This window comes from Lissotriton helveticus, chromosome 10 (assembly GCF_964261635.1).
Source record: "Lissotriton helveticus chromosome 10, aLisHel1.1, whole genome shotgun sequence".
Classification (NCBI taxonomy): domain Eukaryota; kingdom Metazoa; phylum Chordata; class Amphibia; order Caudata; family Salamandridae; genus Lissotriton; species Lissotriton helveticus.
This window is the reverse complement of record NC_136071.1, coordinates 572,172,702-572,191,538: the sequence shown is the minus strand read 5'-3', so window position 1 is coordinate 572,191,538 and position 18,837 is coordinate 572,172,702. Positions and strand designations below refer to the sequence as shown.

Here is an 18,837-nt window from a genome sequence, read left to right as displayed (position 1 = left end):
GGGGAGCGACCTACCTGGTAGGGTATATAAATATATATATATATATACCGAGGAAGGCGTATGCCGAAACGCGTCTGGTGCGTTTGAAGAGTCAAAATAAAATCTATGACTCTCCCCCGCGAGTGCTGTGTCTTTTTGAGGAATAGAGAAAGACGTGGAGCGTGAGGTTACCGGGAGCACCCCCCGCATGCAGCACCCGTATGAGAGTGCAGAAGTAGGGGCAAAAGGAGCGAAGATATATATATATATATATATATATATATGTATAAATATATATGTTTCTATGCAACAAAAAAAACTTACATTGTCGGTTCTTGTTCTGTTGAACACAGCCGAAGTGCTGTAAACATGGACACTGTAGTAGAAACTTTCATGTGATAAGTTTATCCTTGAAATGTGTTTATTTATTAGTATACTTTTTTGTATATGGTAATGTCTTCGTCAAAATCAAATAATTTTATTTTATTTAATTCAGACCTCATTTGAGGTCAACAAATACAAATAGATAATAAAAAAATATTGGATTTATACTTTTGAACTTTCTGTAAAAACACGTTGTAGATTTGGTCATTTAAATGTAATGAGTACAAATACAAAATCTGTGGTTATTAAAATTGTAGCCTTTTTTTACAACTTTAAAAACTTCTTTAAGAACTTGTACAAGTTTGAGTTTGAGTTTGAGTTTGAGTTTAAGGGTTTTGTAGAGCGCGCGTTCACCAACCGGTTTCATGGCGCTAAGTAAATACTGCTACTCAGGGGGCAGACAGAGTAAAGAATGCAATAATTTAAGAGGGAAAGGCTTGGGAGAACAGGAAGGTTTTGAGACCTTTACGGAACAGGGGGTACTGGGAGCAAGATCTCAAGTGGGGTGGGAGAGAGTTCCAAAAGGCAGGAGCCGTGGTGGAAAATTTGGAACCTCCCCACTTTTTACATTTAAAACGAGGGACCACAAGGAGATGATGGGTAGCAGAACGCAGTTCTCTGGAAGGGATGTAGTCTTGAATGGCTGTATTGATGAAGGACGGGGCAGAGCCAGTCCGCGCTCTGAAAGTAGTACAGGCAAGCTTGAATAAGGCACGCTGCCGGACAGGGAGCCAGTGGAGGGATACGAGCAGGGGAGTGACATGTTGGGATTTGGGAAGATTAAACACCAGTCGAGCGTCCTGGTTTTGGACCAGTTGGAGACGCCTCACGAGGTACGCAGGCATGCCATGGTAGAGGGCATTGCCATAGTCCAAGCGAGACGTCACCATGGCCAGAAGTATTAGCTTAAGGGCGGCTGAGGAAAAGAATCGTGAAACTCTACGTATTGTCCGGAGGGAAAGAAAAGCGGAGGAAACGGCGGCACTGACTTGAGTGTGAAGGGAAAGTTGATTATTGATTTTGAAACCAAGAGTCTTGACAGAGGAAGCTGGAGTGGGTGGGGAACCTAAAGAGGGGGGCCAAAAGGAAGGAGACCAGGGACTGAAGCAACCACCCGTCAACACCAATTCCGTTTTATCGGGATTGAGTTTCAGGTGGTTGAAGTTCATCTAGTCCTGGATAAAAGTCATGATGAACTGAAAATTAGATATTGAACCGGGGGAGGAAGAGAGAGAAAAGATAAGCTGGAGGTCATCTGCATAATTGTACACAGAGACCTCCATCTGCTGTAAAGAAAAAATAAGAGGGGCAATATAGAGGTTGAATAACAGGGGGGACAGAGAGGATCCTTGGGGGACCCCGCACTGGACAGGATAAGGGTCAGCTGAGTACTCACCCAGGCGGACCGCCTGGGTGCGGCCAGTTAAGAAGGAAGATAGCCATAACAGGGCCGTCCCTCCGATTCCCGCCGCCTCGACACGTGAAAGTAAGATGGCATGGTCCACCGTGTCGAATGCGGCGGAAAGATCGAGGAGGACCAGGGCCTGGGGCTGACTGGTGTCCAAACCCTCTCGGAGGTTGTCCATCACGGAAATAATTACAGATTCCGTTGAATGTGCGGGGCGAAATCCGGCCTGCCTAGGGGCCAGGACACTGCTTCTTTCCACAAATTGGCCCAAGGTTCTGACGACATGACGTTCCAATACCTTTGCCAGGAAAGGCAAGAGGGAGATGGGGCGGTAGTTTGCTGGATCCGAGGGATCCGCCCCGGGTTTTTTTAAAATAGGAACGATCACTGCCGATTTGAGTGATGGAGTAACAGTGCCCTGGGATAATGAGCTGTTAAGAAAAGTTAGGGGCGGTGAGGGGCAGTGGGAGTAGATCTGCTACAATATATAGGCAGGGCAGGGGTCCAGGGGGGAGCCGGATTTGACCAGCGGAAGGATAGAGGAAAGAGAGTCAATCGTGAGGGGGGGGGGGTGGAATTAAGGTGTGCTGTAGCTGGGGGACAGCACGGGTCAGTGAAGGAGGGGGATGGGGATGGGATATTAGCCTTGATCGTGCTAATTTTATTGAGAAAAAATAAATTAAGAGAATCGCAGAGTGGTTGTGATGGAGGAGGTTTGAGTGAGGTTCTATCGGAGTAGGCCAGATCTTGGACGATGGAGAATATTTCTCTGGGCCTGTTCTCCGCGAACTGAATTTTTGCTGAAAAGTAAGTCTTCTTAGTTTCCAGGATGGATTTCTTGTATTGTGATAGGAGAGTGGTATATCGAATTCTAGAAACAGGGCAGTAATCCCGCCGCCAAAGGCGTTCTGCTTGGCGGAGATTAAGTTTTAGGGTCTTCAGGTCGTTGGAGAACCATCGGTTAGCATCTTTGGGGCGTTTGGACAAGACGCGCTTCAGAGGGGCAATGGAGTCGCAGCCGGCCCGTAGCCAGCTGTTGATAGATTCAGCTTGCTCCAAAGATGGCAACCCTGAGAGATCAGGGCTGGATGAGGAGAGTGTGGCAGATAGGGCCTCTACATCAACGCGGTTCCATGATTGTGCCCAGACGTCTTTGGTGGAGATGAGCTTGGGGGGTAAGAGAAGGGATAAAGAAAAAGTGATCAGCGAATGATCTGACCATACACAGGGAGCGATCGAGAGTGAGGTAATCGGACAGTTTCGGTGCCAAATTTGATCGAGGATGTGTCCCAACCTATGCGTAGGGACGTGCACAACAGGGGTGAAGTTGAGCGACTGGAGGGAGTCTGAAAACTCTTTGGAGGTTGCACATTCTGCAGGGTCAGAGGGCCAAAAGTTGAAGTCTCCCAGGACAACGATGGAGGAGTGATTGACTACCAGAGTAGCCATCAGGTCTTGGAAGCTTGGGAGAAACGTAAGAGGGGAGGACGGGGGTCGGTAGATAAGGACACAGGTAAATGGGGGAGTCAGGGAGAGTGAACGAGCAACTAGACAGTCAGAAGAGCCCAGAGAAGAGAAAGCTAAGGGTTGGAAAGTAATTTCCTTAAGGGCAATCAGGGCAACCCCTCCGCCTGACTTTCCGGATGAACGATCAACTCGGATAGCGTAATAAGATGGGGGGAGTATTGCCAATAGGGAGGGGAGAGAGCTATCTGAGAACCAAGTCTCGGTAAGGAATAGCACATCAGGTTTTTGAGAATCCAAAAGCGTGAAAAGATCGAGCTGATGTTTAACTGCCGAGCTGGTATTGAGGTACATTGCAGAAATTACTGTAGGCGAGGGGGCAGTGGGAGTCGGAATGGAAGGTCAACTAGTCGGAGGCAAGGACGAGGGACTAGTGTAAAGTGGGGTTTGCGGAGACAGGAGGCCAAGATTAGCGACACGGGATGAAACAGTAGTAGGTAGTGGCCACTTACCTCGAAGATCAGTCAGTTGCGAGCGGGAATATTGAGTAAAAGAGGCAGAGTGACTAGCCTCTAGCCTCGGTCGGCCGCAGACGGCCGCAGACGGGCTTTCCTTAGGCGCGCCTTTGGCCCGCAAACGGTGCGCCTTTGGCGCGCAAACGGTGCGCCCGCTGCGCTCGCCCGCTGCGCTTCCAGGGGAAGCACATTTTTATGGGAGAGTTAGTAGTTGGGCGGTGGGCGTGGCCTCCGAAGGGGGCGTGGCCTTCGCTTGGATCGTGGCGCTGGAAACAGCGTTCTAAGCCTTCCACTGACAGCGGTAGGCCCGCTTTCCGAGCAAAGTGACTGGGGGTAAGTGAATTAAAATGAAAATAAACAGCAGCAAACAGTTTTTAAAAAGTTACAAACTCCCGGCTTTCCGCCTCAGGAGTAGAGCATTTACACGTGGTGACGCTCGTGGTCAGCGTCCCTTAAGAGCAGTGGGCGTGGCCTCCAAAGGGGGCGTGGCCTGCGCTTGGATCGTGGCGCTGGAAACAGCGTTCTAAGCCTTCCACTGACAGTGGTAGGCCCGCTTTCCGAGCAAAGTGACTGGGGGTAAGTGAATTAAAATGAAAATAAACAGCAGCAAACAGTTTTTAAAAAGTTACAAACTCCCGGCTTTCCGCCTCAGGAGTAGAGCATTTACACAAATAAATTAGTTTAGAGGAGACTTGCACAATGATATTAAATCTTGAGATAAAATAGCATTATATCTAAAGCGAATGGGTTTTATGAAGCGTTGCCGAGCTTCTACCAGGGTCAAATCTTGGCAAATTAAAAGTGCATGGCAAAGGTCTTGCACTCCATCATTACACAAGTCACAGATACCTGATGAACATTCAGAGGTATTCCATCTGGAAGAGTAAACTTTTAACTGAGGAATTCCTAGTGGCAGGAGAAGGATACACCGCCTTACTCTATGTTCAAGCTGAAACTTTAAGTAATGTCTTTGTAACCAACCGTGTTATGTAATGTAATTATATTGAACGTTTTTTCTGGTTAAATGTCAAATGCAACAAGAGTACTTACACCTCTTTAAAACTGAAAAAAGAAATAAAGAAAATAATAAATATCTGGGCACTTGATTAAACAGTTTCTTGTTCTGATTTAACATTAATATTTTGAATTTATGGTAGCTGGGGTTTTTCTGTTCATATTGTAATATATTGATCCCTTCCCCTTGAATTTATGACGTTACAAGGCAAACAGTTACAACGCATGCTTTTACAACACTTTTTTACATCCCAACTACCATTACATCGTATGATTTTACAACACATGCCATTATATCGCAATTTTTAAAACTGCCATTACATTTCATTACAACACATACCATTACAAGGCATACCATTACAATGCATAATACTTTTAGAGCAACAGTAGGGTAAGTGTTGGATAAGGTAGGGGTAAAAATTACTATTCCCACTCCAGTGAGTGCAACAGTAGGGTAAGTGTTGGATGGTGTAGGGGTCAAAATTACTATTACAACTCCAGTGAGTGCAACAGTAGGAAATGTGTTGGATAGTGTAGGGGTAAAAATGACTATTCCCATCTACCCCAAAACCCATACCCACCCTAAAACAAATAATCTCCATTACTTACCTTATAATGCTTTGTAATAACATGCATTGTAATGGTATGCGTTGTAATGGCTTGCATTGTAGTGACATGCGTTGTAATGGCATGTGTTATAATGGCATGCGATGTAAAGGCAGTTGCATTGTAACAGTTGCGTTGTAAAAGCAGTGCGATGACTGAGTTATAATGGATGTTTCCCTTCCCCTTAAGCCTTACAGGGTCAACCCCCATCTTTGTATAGGCTACTGAGTGGCACCTTTGGCAACATTCATTTGTAATCAGTGAATAAACAATTTGGCCTGTCCTCTCTGGGCCACGTGGATCTGATATTGCAGTGCGTTGGTGAAAACCATATTAAACAATGTGTTTTTTTCTTGTCCGGCAAGCGGTGCTTTTATTCTATTTTGGAGCATTCCTATGCTTCGTGCAGCACTAGTCTGCAGGTGGTTCCACTCGCTGCCTGGGCAGCTGGCAAAAGATGATTTTGCCATTGTTTTTTTTTCACTTTTTTTATCACTCTTTTTATTGAACACAGAGAGAATGGCATTTATCACAGGACAAATATCATGTCAGACATGTATCAACAGCATTATTTTGGCAAATCAAAATGACAGGTCATGGAGGTCGGGACTCATGGTGTGAAAGGTTCTTCCACACCATGGGCAACCCCGTGCTACATACACAGTTTTTTGCCTCAGCATACATCAGTCCATGTCCGTCTTCCACGAAGCCGATGTAGGTGCCACTCCAGGCCCCCACAGTCTGGTGATATTCCTCTTAGCCACCATCAAACCCAATGTGACCCAGGTTTTCCCTTTACTATTCACGTCTGTAGGTTCACAGACGTTTAAAAACCTACCTTGCACTCTGCTGATTATTCTGCAGTTGCTAACTCCCTTTCCCCGCATTTGGCGTTGCTCAGCCGAGTCACGGGCTGAGATACACGGACCTCGGGCGGTGGAAATTAGCAGCGGCCATCTTTGGTGGGAGGCTACACCTGCAGCGTTCTAGTCGGCAGCCTATAAGGAGCTTCCCTGGCAGACGTGAGTCCTTGCTGTTTGTTGTTCCCTCCTGATGCGGAAAGCCGGGAGGTGTGCTATGTGACTTGCGTGTGTGGACCTCTCTGGTGTGCCATTACTTTTAAAATGGTCGTGTTTTTAAGATTCACTTTAAAAACGTACCTTGCACTCTGCTGATTATTCTGCAGTTGCTAACTCCCTTTCCCCGCATCTGGCGTTGCTCAGCCCAGTCACGGGCTGAGCTACATGGACCTCGGGCGGTGGAAATTAGCAGCGGCCATCTTGGGTGGGAGGCTACACCTGCAGCGTTCTAGTCGCCAGCATATAAGGAGACGGACATGCCTCCGCGCAGCGGACGCGATCAGCGGACGCACCGTATCAGCGCCGGAGTCACGCCTGAGTCCAGCCCGTCTGCGCCCGTCAGCGCTAAGGAAGCGCCAGGGGCCAGGAAGGCTGGCTTTTCAGATATTTATGTCCCAGTCAGCCCCCTATACTCTCTAAATGCATTACAAACACGTAAACCCCCGTGGAAGCCCTGTCATCATATGCTTACACCTGAGGGGCTACTAGATGCTCCTAAGTGCCAATGCACTGGGAGAGGAACTGGCTCTATTTCCCCTATCCCTTCCCACAAGCTGGCAGGTTCCAGGAACCTAGATTCTCCTCCTCTGACTAGGGAAACGGGGCTCCTTATCAATGCATGGTCGCTAGTTAAGAACAACATCACCTTTAGGGATTTCATTTCAAACAGAAAACCATCGTGGGCATTTATTACTGAGACTTGGGTCTCTGAGTCCACAGGGCCTGAGCTCTTAAATGCAATTCCCGAAGGGTATGCCCTGTCAAGAATGGACAGAGTGGGGCGCAGGGGGCTGGGAATTTTACAGAAAACTACTATAAGATGCCGGACTGAGCTTCTCCCATCGCCTTTAGATTCCTTTCAGGCCATGTACTTTACTCTCCTTTCCTCCCCTATGGTCTCTTTTTCTGGTATCCTGATTTATAGGCCCCCGGGACCCAGGGCTGCTTTTAGTTATGATTTACTGAAAGCTCTGGATCCATACATTGATAGACCCAACATGACTGTCCTTGGAGACTTTAATTTCCATTTGGAAAGTAATAACTCTGTGGATACCGTCCTTTTGCTCGATTCCCTGGCCTCTTGTGGGCTGCTACAAGGAGTAGGAAGTTCCACCCATTCTGCTGGACATACTTTGGACGGGGTCTTTACCAACGACCCCAGGTTAGGCATAAGTCTCCCCCTCCCCTTGTCCTGGTCAGATCACATGGCCGTTCCACTTGAATTCACACCCCCTCATTCTTTTGTTCCCACAGTAGATTCCAGCAAGTGGGAACTGAAAAGGAGCTTCAGAGGTGTAAATAACGAGTCTCTAGCCTCGCTGATGTCCAGTCTTATGCCCGCCGCAGCGAAGAATACGGACACAGCTGCCCTTGACCTTTTTAACACCATCACAAGGGCTGTAGACATCCTGGCCCCGATCAAACAGCACTATTCCACAAGGAAGCGACCCTCAGCACCCTGGTACTCAGATACCCTTAGGTTGCTAAGGCAGGGTTGCAGGAAGCAAGAGAGACTCTGGAGATCGCATTCTGACCCTAATGAAAAACATAAACATAAAAGCCTGCTCAAGGAGTATAAAGCTGCGGTGTTGGAGGAAAAGAAAGCACATTTCACCAAACTGACTGCCTCCCTCAGCTCCCCTAGGGAACTGTTTAAAATTGTTGATTCCCTGTCTGTCCTCCAGTCACACGATCCCATAGTAGCAACCCAAGAATTGTGTGATCAGATTTCAACCTTTTTCCACGCTAAGATAACGGACATTCACTCTGGCTTAGAAGCCCTTAATTCAGACTTAGAGGCCTCTCCTGCCTCTGTGGTACTCTTTTCTGAAGAACCGGTAAGGGCCCCGGGTAGCAACCTCACTAACTTCCCCCCTCTCACACTGGAGCAATTGAGTCTGCTATTGGATAAACTTAAATCCGGATCTCCCCTTGATCCCTGTCCTTTGAAGACTCTCAAAGAGTGCAGGGAGGTATTGCTCCCTCCACTTTTGGAAGTGATCAACCTGGCAATTCACGAAGGTGTCTTTCCGACCTCATGGAAAATGCCCATAGTTAAGCCCCTCCTAAAGAAGGCCACCTTAGATCCCGGGACATTGAAGAACTTTTGTCCAATCTCCCTACTTCCGGCCCCCTCGAAAATGCTTGAGGCCCATCTAAACTGCCACCTGAGTGCCTTTTTGGATAACTCCAGCCTGTTGGATCCCTCTCAGCACGGTTTCCGGAGGGCACATAGCACTGAGTCCGCCCTAACAGTAGTTACCAACAACATCTGCGCTAAGGTCGACAGTGGCCAGACTACCCTTCTGGTCCTGCTCGACCTTACAGCTGCATTTGATACCCCTCTATTCTGGCTATCCGCCTTAGGGAGATAGGAGTAGATGGACCAGCACTCAGCCTCCTAACATCATTTCTTGTCCACCGTAAACAGAGGGTCAAGCTGGGTGACTTCCTCTCCCCTATCAAGCCTGTGCTGTGTGGGGTCCCTCAGGGTTCGTCCCTGAGCCCCACGCTTTTTAATATCTATGTGGCCACGCTTGCCAGACTTGTAAGATCGTTTGGACTGGGAGTCTTATCCTATGCCGATGACACCCAGATTATGGTCTCCCTTTCACAAACTGTAAACATCACGGCTCGAAATTTCAGGAATTGCATGGAAGCAGTGGCGGGTTGGATGATAAAGAACTTCCTCAAATTAAACGGGGAGAAAACAGAAGTTCTTATCTTTGGAGGCAAGCAGGAGATTTGGTCGATTGAGTGGTTGACACCACGCTCTCCTTCGACAAACATGTCAACAGGACGGTTTCAACCTGTTGTGGGATCCTAAGAATCTTGAGAAAGATCGAACACTACCTTTCCTCTGAGGCTCGAAAACAAGTCACTGTGGCCCTCATATGTTCTAGGTTAGACTACTGCAATGCACTATATTTAGGAATTAACAAAAGATTGGTCCAACGCCTTCAAATAGTGCAGAATGCAGCTGCCAGGTTCGTTGTTGACGCCCCTAGGCTATCATCAGGTTCCTCTATTAGGAAAAATCTACATTGGTTCCCCATGCAGGCTAGGATAAAGTTCAAGGTCCTATGTCTCACCCATGGCGCTGTGCATGGGTCCGGTGCTGAAGACATTAGATCCCTTGTGTCCCTCTATGCTCCCGGTAGGGCACTTCGCTCGGCCAATAAAAACCTTCTTTCTGTCCCTCGAGTCTCCAAAGCCAGATGGGGCGGGAGGGCTTTTTTCTCCCTCGCCCCTAAAATGTGGAACACACTTCCGGCTGAGCTTAAAGTCCAAAATTCTTATCTTCATTTTTGAAAGGCACTGAAGACCTGACTTTTTACAGAAGCCTACCCTTAGCCGGCGCTCTTCTCCTTCTCTTTCAAACAGCCATACCATCTCTATGCGCCTTGATGCCCTTGGGCTACGTTGCGCTATATAAATCGTCCCTCACTCACTCACTCACTCACGTTTAACTGTTATCGTTTGGCTTCAGACTGGAGTCTCACCTCAAGCACCTAACTTATAAGCTCATGTATTCCCTTCCAATATCGCTGGATAATGACACATTCCCATAATATGTGTAAGAAAATACCCTCTTGAACACAATGCCTCCTGCACATCCCATCAGACGCACTCTCCGTGCTAACAAGTCTGGCCCCTACATATAAACCCTATGGAGGATCTTCAATTGAACCAAGCGGAGTCTGGAGGAGATTGCAACTTCTCTCGGGGACGACAACGCCTCCTGCCATTCTTCATCATCACGTTCTAACCCGTCTCTCCCCCACTGCCCCCTGATCTGGACAAGTGGATCAGAAATATTGTATTTTAGTTTCTTGTATGTGAAGGAGATTGCTTTTGTGGGCATGTAATCATCTAACAGCCTGTCTTCCAACTGTGATTACTCCGGAGGAGACTCTCCGCTGGGCAAGGTTGACATTAGTGCATGCCGCACCTGCAAATAGCGGAAATATTCTGAATCAGCTAATTCATATTCTTTTTGCAGATCAGCAAACAACAGCACTGCCCCCTTCTGCCACAGGTCCCCAATCCTTGAGATCCCAATCATAGCCTCCCTGAGAGGGGAGATACCATCGAAAAAGGGACACTAATGGACAGTCCGTGCTGCGGCCAGGTGCCCCAGCGGAAAGATCTCCCCCCTACAATACCCCCAACCATAATACACAGACAATTAGCTTGAATAATTCCGAAAGGAGACCCCCACCTGTAAGGGCGCAGGTGCATGAGCCCTGTGCCCCCACAGTACCCAGGGCCATTCCTGGGCACTGTAAGTGCAGTGATGCCATTAAGAGTATATGGTCCTGGGAGGTCATCATTACGAACTCCACAGCACCATAATGGCTACACTGAAGACTGACAAGTTTGATATCAAACTTCTCAGCATATTAAACCCACACTGATGACAGTGTGGGATTTAATGTAAAATGCACCAGGGCGCATCTTAGAGATGCCCCCTGAAAACCTAATCTACAATCCACATCTGGACTGAGAGGCTGCCTAGGCTGCCACACTGCAGACATGGTGTTGGACCCCTGGGTGGAGAGCCCCCGCTCACCTGGGCCTGCAACAATGCACATCCTGGGCGAGGTGCTAGGTCTCCTCCCCAGGATGGGCAGGGGGAAGCTTCAAAGGCCTGCCACCCTTGTGAGCTTCTCCAGGCCACTTGCTGTACTCAGCAACTGGCCTCCACCAGTTCTGACCCCCACTTTGGCAGGAAAACTGGCGGGAAACCCTATGTCAGGAAGGGGATGTGCCAGCCTGTGCCAACCCCACCACTCAGGTGGGAGAGGCGAGGTGAAGCACGACCCCGGGCTCCGGCCATCTTGAAGATGGGGAGCCCTGCCAATTCACAGCTAGGCTCCTGCCCCCCTCCCACAGGAGAGGAGCAGGCTAGGGGGTGTACCCACCCCAGGACAGGGACCTATTGGTCCCTTCCCTTGCCCTACCTATAACGCCCCTAAATTCAGTATTTAGGGGCACCCTGAACCATCCTTCCTCACATCCCGATAAGAAAACCAGAAAGATGATCAAGAAGAAGAAGACCCGCCGTGCAGCTGCTAACAACAGGACGACAATATGTAGGCATCATCCTAGACAGTATACAATACAATCAACAATAGCATAATAGAAAAATTGCAAACTAACAAACACATGTACAGGAAAATATATTTTTATTCTATTTGTTGACATAGATATCTTATAAAAAATACATATAAAAATCGATCATGAATCACAATAATGCATAAGTCATACAGTAAATTAAAATAATCATCAGATAAAAAAACACATATGAATTTAATCGATCCAATAAACAGGTTGTGGCTGAACAAATGTCTATTTCTTCGACGCGCGTTTTGGCGTATGAAGACGCCTTCGTCAGGAAAGTGTTTATGTAGGCCACAGTATTCCTAAAATTTATAAAAAACATGATCTTTTTCAAAATTCCAGTACATGTGTACTCAGTCTATACAATAAACATATATATTGTCATGTTCATTGTCTTTAATAACATACATCTTATGATAACAAATAATAATGACAAGTATATTACCTTCACAGAATTATCAAGATCATGGAAGAATAAAGTATGAGAAATTTAAATAGAAAGATAGATCATGAAGATTTGGAAGAAAGGAAAGAGGGACTAAATATTCATGAAATTGGATAACAATGAGAATATTAGATAGTCAAGGGGGATGGTGTGTAAATTCAGGGTAGTCTAGTGCAAACCGTGTGTATTAAAGGGCTAACAGGGTAAAAGTGATTAACATGAGTGATGAACAGCAAGAAAAAGATGTAGAAGAGTATAGATGGAAAATAGTGCGACATGCCCCAAAAGACCTTAGTTAGAGGTAGTAGATGGAAGATGAACACTATTCAGTTATGAAAATACCTAGGTATGCAGGGAGCTGTATAGTTAATCAACACGATAGAAAATGCTGGTAGGTATAATCATGATGCTCGAAGCTGTGATGAGAAGAAATGAATGGCGAGGTATTAAAAAGATGGCAAGGTATTAAATAAATATGTCGACACCACAAGATATTTGTGGTAGCCTGATCAGCAGAAAGGCAGATGATGACTTACTTAGGGTGGATCAATGTGCTGCTAGGCCGATATGGATAGGACGGCTTCAGAGCGAGAGCTGCACTTAGTGAGTTCAAATGGCTAAAGGAACAGCCAGGACACGAAAGGTAATGATCTATAAAATATGTATAAAATAAAACCTTTTAGAACTATGAGGGACATAGAAAATGTAGTGGTACATGTCGCACAGATAAACATGATGGTCAAAATTGATGTATAGTACCTTCAATTTAATATTTGTGGGGCTGCCAATAATGAACAATATCATGTAATCTAGTTGAGGATATTCAAAACGGCGCAGCAATATTTCTAGCAGACAAGGATGATTGTCCTGTAGTGCCGTGAAAATAGAAGCGGAAGGTAAAGCGTGTGACGTAATAATGGGGAAGTCTGTATGCACCCAGAGCACGTGATCGGCGTGGACGATGCGCCCATATCACGTGACCGGGGTGGAGAGGGGGAAGTCTATGTGTATCCTGAACACGTACTCGGCGCGAGCAATGCGCCCATATCACGTGACAGGGGAGAAGTTGAATATCTGGATGTCCCGATAGTGACGTTACAATGTGAATACTTATGATGATGAATTGTAACACGAACCAATAAGGGTGTAACATAACTGGTATTGTATAGTGTGTAAAAGTAGGGGAGAACACCATAAGATAATTTGAATAATGCAGTCACATGATTGAAAATAGCCAAAAGTGCACATAGATGTATAAAGGGCTATGATAGTGGTCAATTATGTAACAGAAGTATGAGGTGAGCTAACAACAGGGTGTGGCTTGGGGGTATAGGGATATGGTGCTGAAAATCTGTTAAATGATGGCGTTTTCCCATGGCAGCTCTTTGTTCAGGCCATTTTTGTGGGTATCTAGTGTGAAGATCCAAAATACTTCAGTTTTTTTTTTATTTTGGTGCCATTATTTAGGTCAGGTGTTTTAATTTTTTCCAAGATCCTCCATCGTAGATCTTCCAGCTTATGATTTTTTTCAAGGAAATGTTTAGTCAGTGGGGCTATCATTTTGGAGGTCTTAATTGATGATCTATGTTCTGCTAAGCGAACAGGACGACACCCAGTGACTTGGCCCCAGCCCTACCGGCCTGTCGACCCTAGAACCTGCCCCTGCTAAATCCCGGCAACTCCTGTGGACAGCAACCTTGGAAACCCGGAGGACCTGGCTGCCTTGACCCTCTCAAAGATTGGGACTCCCCTGAGCAGAGGCTGTGCTCCAACAACTATACCCCTGGTGCCAGCCAGGAACTGCAAATCCAGTCCTCTCTGCACCCGCTGAGCCCGGCCCGTGTCCGAGTGATCCAAGACCACGAGGACGCCCCCCCTGTGACTGGGTCCTGAAGTCCAGTGTCCAAAGACCCTCCTCGATTGCCCGTCTGCAAAGTAATTACTCAAAGTCTCTCATATTGAGAAAATATATTTTGATACTTGTTGGTTCTAAAATAAAACAACTATATCTTTTGATAGAAAAATATTTGGCATAGAGTTCAGTTCTTCAGTGTGTGAAAGCGTTTGCTGACTGAGTGTGTACAATAAATGCTTTACACTGTCCTCTGATACTGCCTTACTGCTCAACCAAGCTATCACATTAGAGAGTAAGGTCAGATCTGACTTTAACCTCTGTTATACGTCTGGGGATTGGGGAAAGAATTGTAGAAAAAAATGTCTTGGAACTGTTAGATCAGAAAAACTGGACTCAATTTAATTTGGACAAAGATGAGAAAAATGCTCTAAAACACCTAGAAAATTGCCAGACACTTACTATCAAGCCTGCAGATAAGGGCGGTAGCATTGTAATTATGAACACCTCCCAATACAATGCTAAGATGACCAAAATGCTAGAGAACAAGGAACACTATCAAAAAGTTTCTAGGAATGATTGGACTGAATTAAAAAATGTAATTAAAAGAACATTAGATCTGGCAAAGGAAGACTGCGCAATCTGTGAAGAAGAGTATAGATTTCTGTGGAATAACAATCCAACTATACCTGCTCTCTATGGTCTCCCAAAAGTCCACAAAGATATTCATGATCCACCTATGAGGCCTATAGTAGCGAGTATTGGCTCACTAACTGAGCCTCTCAGTAAATATGCTGACATTTTTTTACAACCCTATGTCATAAAACAACCAGCCTATGTTAAGGATACAGGAGCAATAATTCAGAAAATAGAATCCCTACCTTTCAATCCTGAAACTCAGTATCTAGTGACCCTCGATATCGAGGCATTATATACAAACATACCACAGGACAGCACCATCAACATGATTAAAGAGTTACTCTGCCCGGTAGATAGAGATTTTAACCAGCAAGAAACATTTGTCATAGACTGTGTTAGTCTTGTTCTTAAAAATAATATTTTCATCTTCAATAAAGAATATTATAAACAAACAAAGGGGACCAGCATGGGAGCTACCTGTGCTCCCAGCTTGGCCTGCCTTTATGTAGCCCAATTTGAAAATATTCACATTTTTAACCCATTGGCTCCTTTTTTTGAGAATATATCGTTATGGTCCCGATATATTGATGATGTTTTTTTTATTTGGTCAGGACCTTTGGATATTTTAAAAGAATTTATCTCATGGCTGAACCTTGGAGACAATAACTTGAGATTCACAGCACAATATGATACTAATCAATGTGAATTTCTGGACTTTTTGATCAAACATGATGACAACAAACTTCAGGTAGAGCTCTTCACTAAAAAGACGGATAGGAACACCATGCTCCATTACTCCAGCTACCATCCGCCGTGCCAGAAGGACAACATACCTTTCGGCCAATTTTTAAGGTTGAAACGCAACTGCACCAAAATGCGTGACTTTGAGAAACATGCTTTGGTGCTTACTAACAAATTCACAGAAAGAGGCTACCCAAAACGCATGATTAGACACGCATATAAAAGAGCCAAATATTTTAACAGAGACAATCTTTTCTCAAAAAAGGAGAATGTAGAGAAGGAAAAACGTGTAATATTTGTTACCAATTACAGCTGCATCAGTAATAAAATTAAAAATATAATAAATCGCAATTGGAATTTAGTAACCAAACCAAACAAAGAGAAAGTGTCCAAACCGATGTTTGCGTTTAGACGCAACCATACATTGAAAAGTAGCCTTGTACATACGTATAGAGAAATCCCCTGTATCACACAACCAAGTATCAATAACGCCCCCCTTCCCACTGGTACTTTTCCATGTGGAAATTGTTGCAATTGTGATAACATCATTAAAGGTGACCACATTGAACAAGACAAGGTGAAACATAAAATTAAATCCTTTATTAATTGTCGTTCCAAGAATTTGATATATTTGATAAGATGCCCATGCAATTTAACCTATATAGGAGAGACAGGTCGAGAAATTCGCCTTAGAATTACAGAACACAAATCTGCAATCAGGACAAAAAAAAGAGGTGCCCCATTGACTGATCATTGGCAAGAGGCCAACCACACGGTGAAAGATCTATCATGGTGTGGAGTGGAAAGTATCCAAACAAACCTAAGAGGAGGAGACATCGATCTCAAAAGGAAAAAACGAGAGCAGTTTTTCATGTCCCGCTTTAATACCGTTAGAAATGGGCTGAATAATAAAGAAGACTGGGAACGTATACTGTAAATAAATTGTATTATTGAAATACCCAGATAGAGAATACTCTTCCCTACAAACTCCTGTTCCTCATGGCCCCTTACAATATGGATAAGATGAACAATAACATAATCAGCATTAATACCGGTTTTATACAAACGTAACTCGGTATTTTATAGATGCGCGATTCATTAGCGCTTACACAAAAAAAAAAAAAAAAAAAAAAAAAAAACACAATATCGAGCGTGTTTTTCTTTTAAATTAATCATGAATAAAACCTGAAGTCTCCCGTGAATTCCAAGAAAAACACAATATCGAGCGTGTTTTTCTTTTAAATTAATCATGATTATAACCTGAAGTCTCCCGTGAATTCCAAGAAAATTATATGTAAACTACGGCAGTAGTTCCCTTTGTGGGTCGCATAAAGAAATACGTAAGCGTAGTCTCGCGATGTTTCATTGGAAACGCGCGAACCAGAAATGTTTAAATACCATCAAAACACAAGATGGGCGTATCGACAAAACGGACGAATACGAGTGAAAAAGGAGCAGGGAGGCCGAATACTAAATAGAAGGTAAGCGTTTTCACACCGAAAGTAATGGGGTAATTTCGACCCTTTGCGCTCTAGTTAACTTTGCCAGCTAGAGGTTAAGCCAAGGAGCTCTAGTTTTAATATCGTAGAATAACCTTAATAAACAGCTCGGTCTCGACGGTATCATGGAAAAAGACGAGCAAAGTTATTAGATTTCCCTTAGTAACGAAGGGTAGATTAATAGTGAAACGTCACCTAGAGATGCGGAGAGGGCGCGTGGTGACACACAGGCCCCTCGCTTATACACTATACTATTGAAACTACAAATATTGTTAAAAGCTTATAGCTACTTTATAACAAACGGCTAATATTTCGTACACATCAATTTTTATCACATCTGGCTGTGTCGGATAAATAGACCTGTAAGCAGAAAATAAAAGCTTTGTTATACAAGGGTATTGGCTTAGTTTTGCAAAAGAGGTAAAATATATGTGCTAATAAATTAGGAATCAACCAAAAACCGCTACTGATATATATACATATATGTTTTCCTTAAGGTGGTAATATAAAAAAACCCCCGCCAAGCAGAGTGAAGAAAAGTAATCTGCAACTTGGTTTTAATTACATAACAAAACCGGAAGGCATCCAGCCACGGCTCATACTCCGGACTGATCCCTAAAAACACAGGGTAAGCATTATATAATGGTAAAGGTTAATGAGTAAACTCCGACTCTCCCAATTGTAATCCAAATTGATATGGTCCTTATTCTATATTTTTTAAGGAATCCTATACAAAGGTCCCTCATATCGGTGGCTCCTTTTTCCTCAACGACCAGGAATATCCAGTGTATAGCAAAGGTAATTGACTGACCCTGGAGCACTAGTTTTTTTAAAAAGAATTATTATTTTTTAGACTCTCACATTTACTACAGTATGAGCATATAGGATGGTGTTTATTGTTTCAGACACTAAAAGACACTTTACCCGTCCATCACTATTTGTGTACCTGAAGTCCTATGATGTACTAAGGACTGCTACCTCAAATTAATAAAAGAGGAAGACGTCTCTCATTTCAAAAGAGTACGCCCTGTTAGAGTAAGTATAAAAGTGTCTATATTTAGAAATATTATAAACTCGAATAGTCTTGGACTATCCCTGGGTGTATTGTTAACTTAGAAACATGTCACCTGGAAGCATATAATGCTTTTTGTTCTTCTTAGTTCAAGAGATCACGCTGCCACTTTCCCATGTACCCTGTTACCCCATGCAAAATAATTTTCCCCATGACACAATGCCTTCCTGTAATACGTTAAGCAATTGTCAAATGTGTGTAAAAAAACTGAAAAATTTTTTTCAAAAAGAGATGGAGATAAGGTTGTGTTTTTAAGAAAATTATTGTTGTTAATATTGTGTTTCTTTACTGTATAGAACCCTGTCCTGATGAAGGTGTCATCATAGAAACCGAAACGCTGCGTCGACAACTTGTTTTTAATAGCGATTTGCTTTTTTAATTGTTTGTTCATGTATGAATTGTGTGTGCACCATTGACCTATTGGTAGGGTGCAGACAAAAACCGTAAACATTCTGTTTTTTACACTTTTTGCACTGTGGTACTGTATTTGACATTTGTCTTTGTATATTTTAAAATAAATTGTGTATAACTCTGATTTTATTGTTGGCTTATTATATATTAATGTCTGGAGTGGATATAAATGCAAAGATCTCTTGAGCTATGGTAGTATAGTTGCGGATAATTGTATCCTTGTCTTATAGGCAATAGTAGGGACTGTTCTGATTTCCTGATTGGGGACTCTATACACACTGTTCCTTACTTTGGTCGAGTATATATAGAGCCACTTTCTTACACCACCTCTCAAAGATGGACAGGTGATAAACATAGTCCCGGACACCGCTCATCCCACATTATGTTCCTGTGCACCTCGCCAGCCCCCCCCAGTCTGCCGCATCTTCAGGACGTTCAAAAACCCTTGCTGTCCCCTCCACCTCCACTCTCAACCTGGCAGGGAAAAGAATGGTGTATTTTACCCCTCTGTCGCATTGCTCTTTCGTCACCTCGCACCTGATCTTCGCTGTTTTTGAACTCTTAGGGTAAAATCAGTAAAGAGGGAAATTTCTGCATTCTGATAG

General features: G+C 44.3%; 1 long non-coding RNA gene across 1 annotated transcript; it reads left to right on the top strand.

Moving 5' to 3' along the window:
* Positions 1-16,388: 16,388 nt before the first annotated feature.
* Positions 16,389-18,356, top strand: LOC144785407 (uncharacterized). The gene is made up of 5 exons (XR_013601865.1): positions 16,389-16,731; positions 17,247-17,377; positions 17,472-17,547; positions 17,655-17,784; positions 18,118-18,356. It is a non-coding gene; the product is annotated as an uncharacterized LOC144785407 (long non-coding RNA).
* The last annotated feature ends 481 nt before the right edge of the window (positions 18,357-18,837 follow it).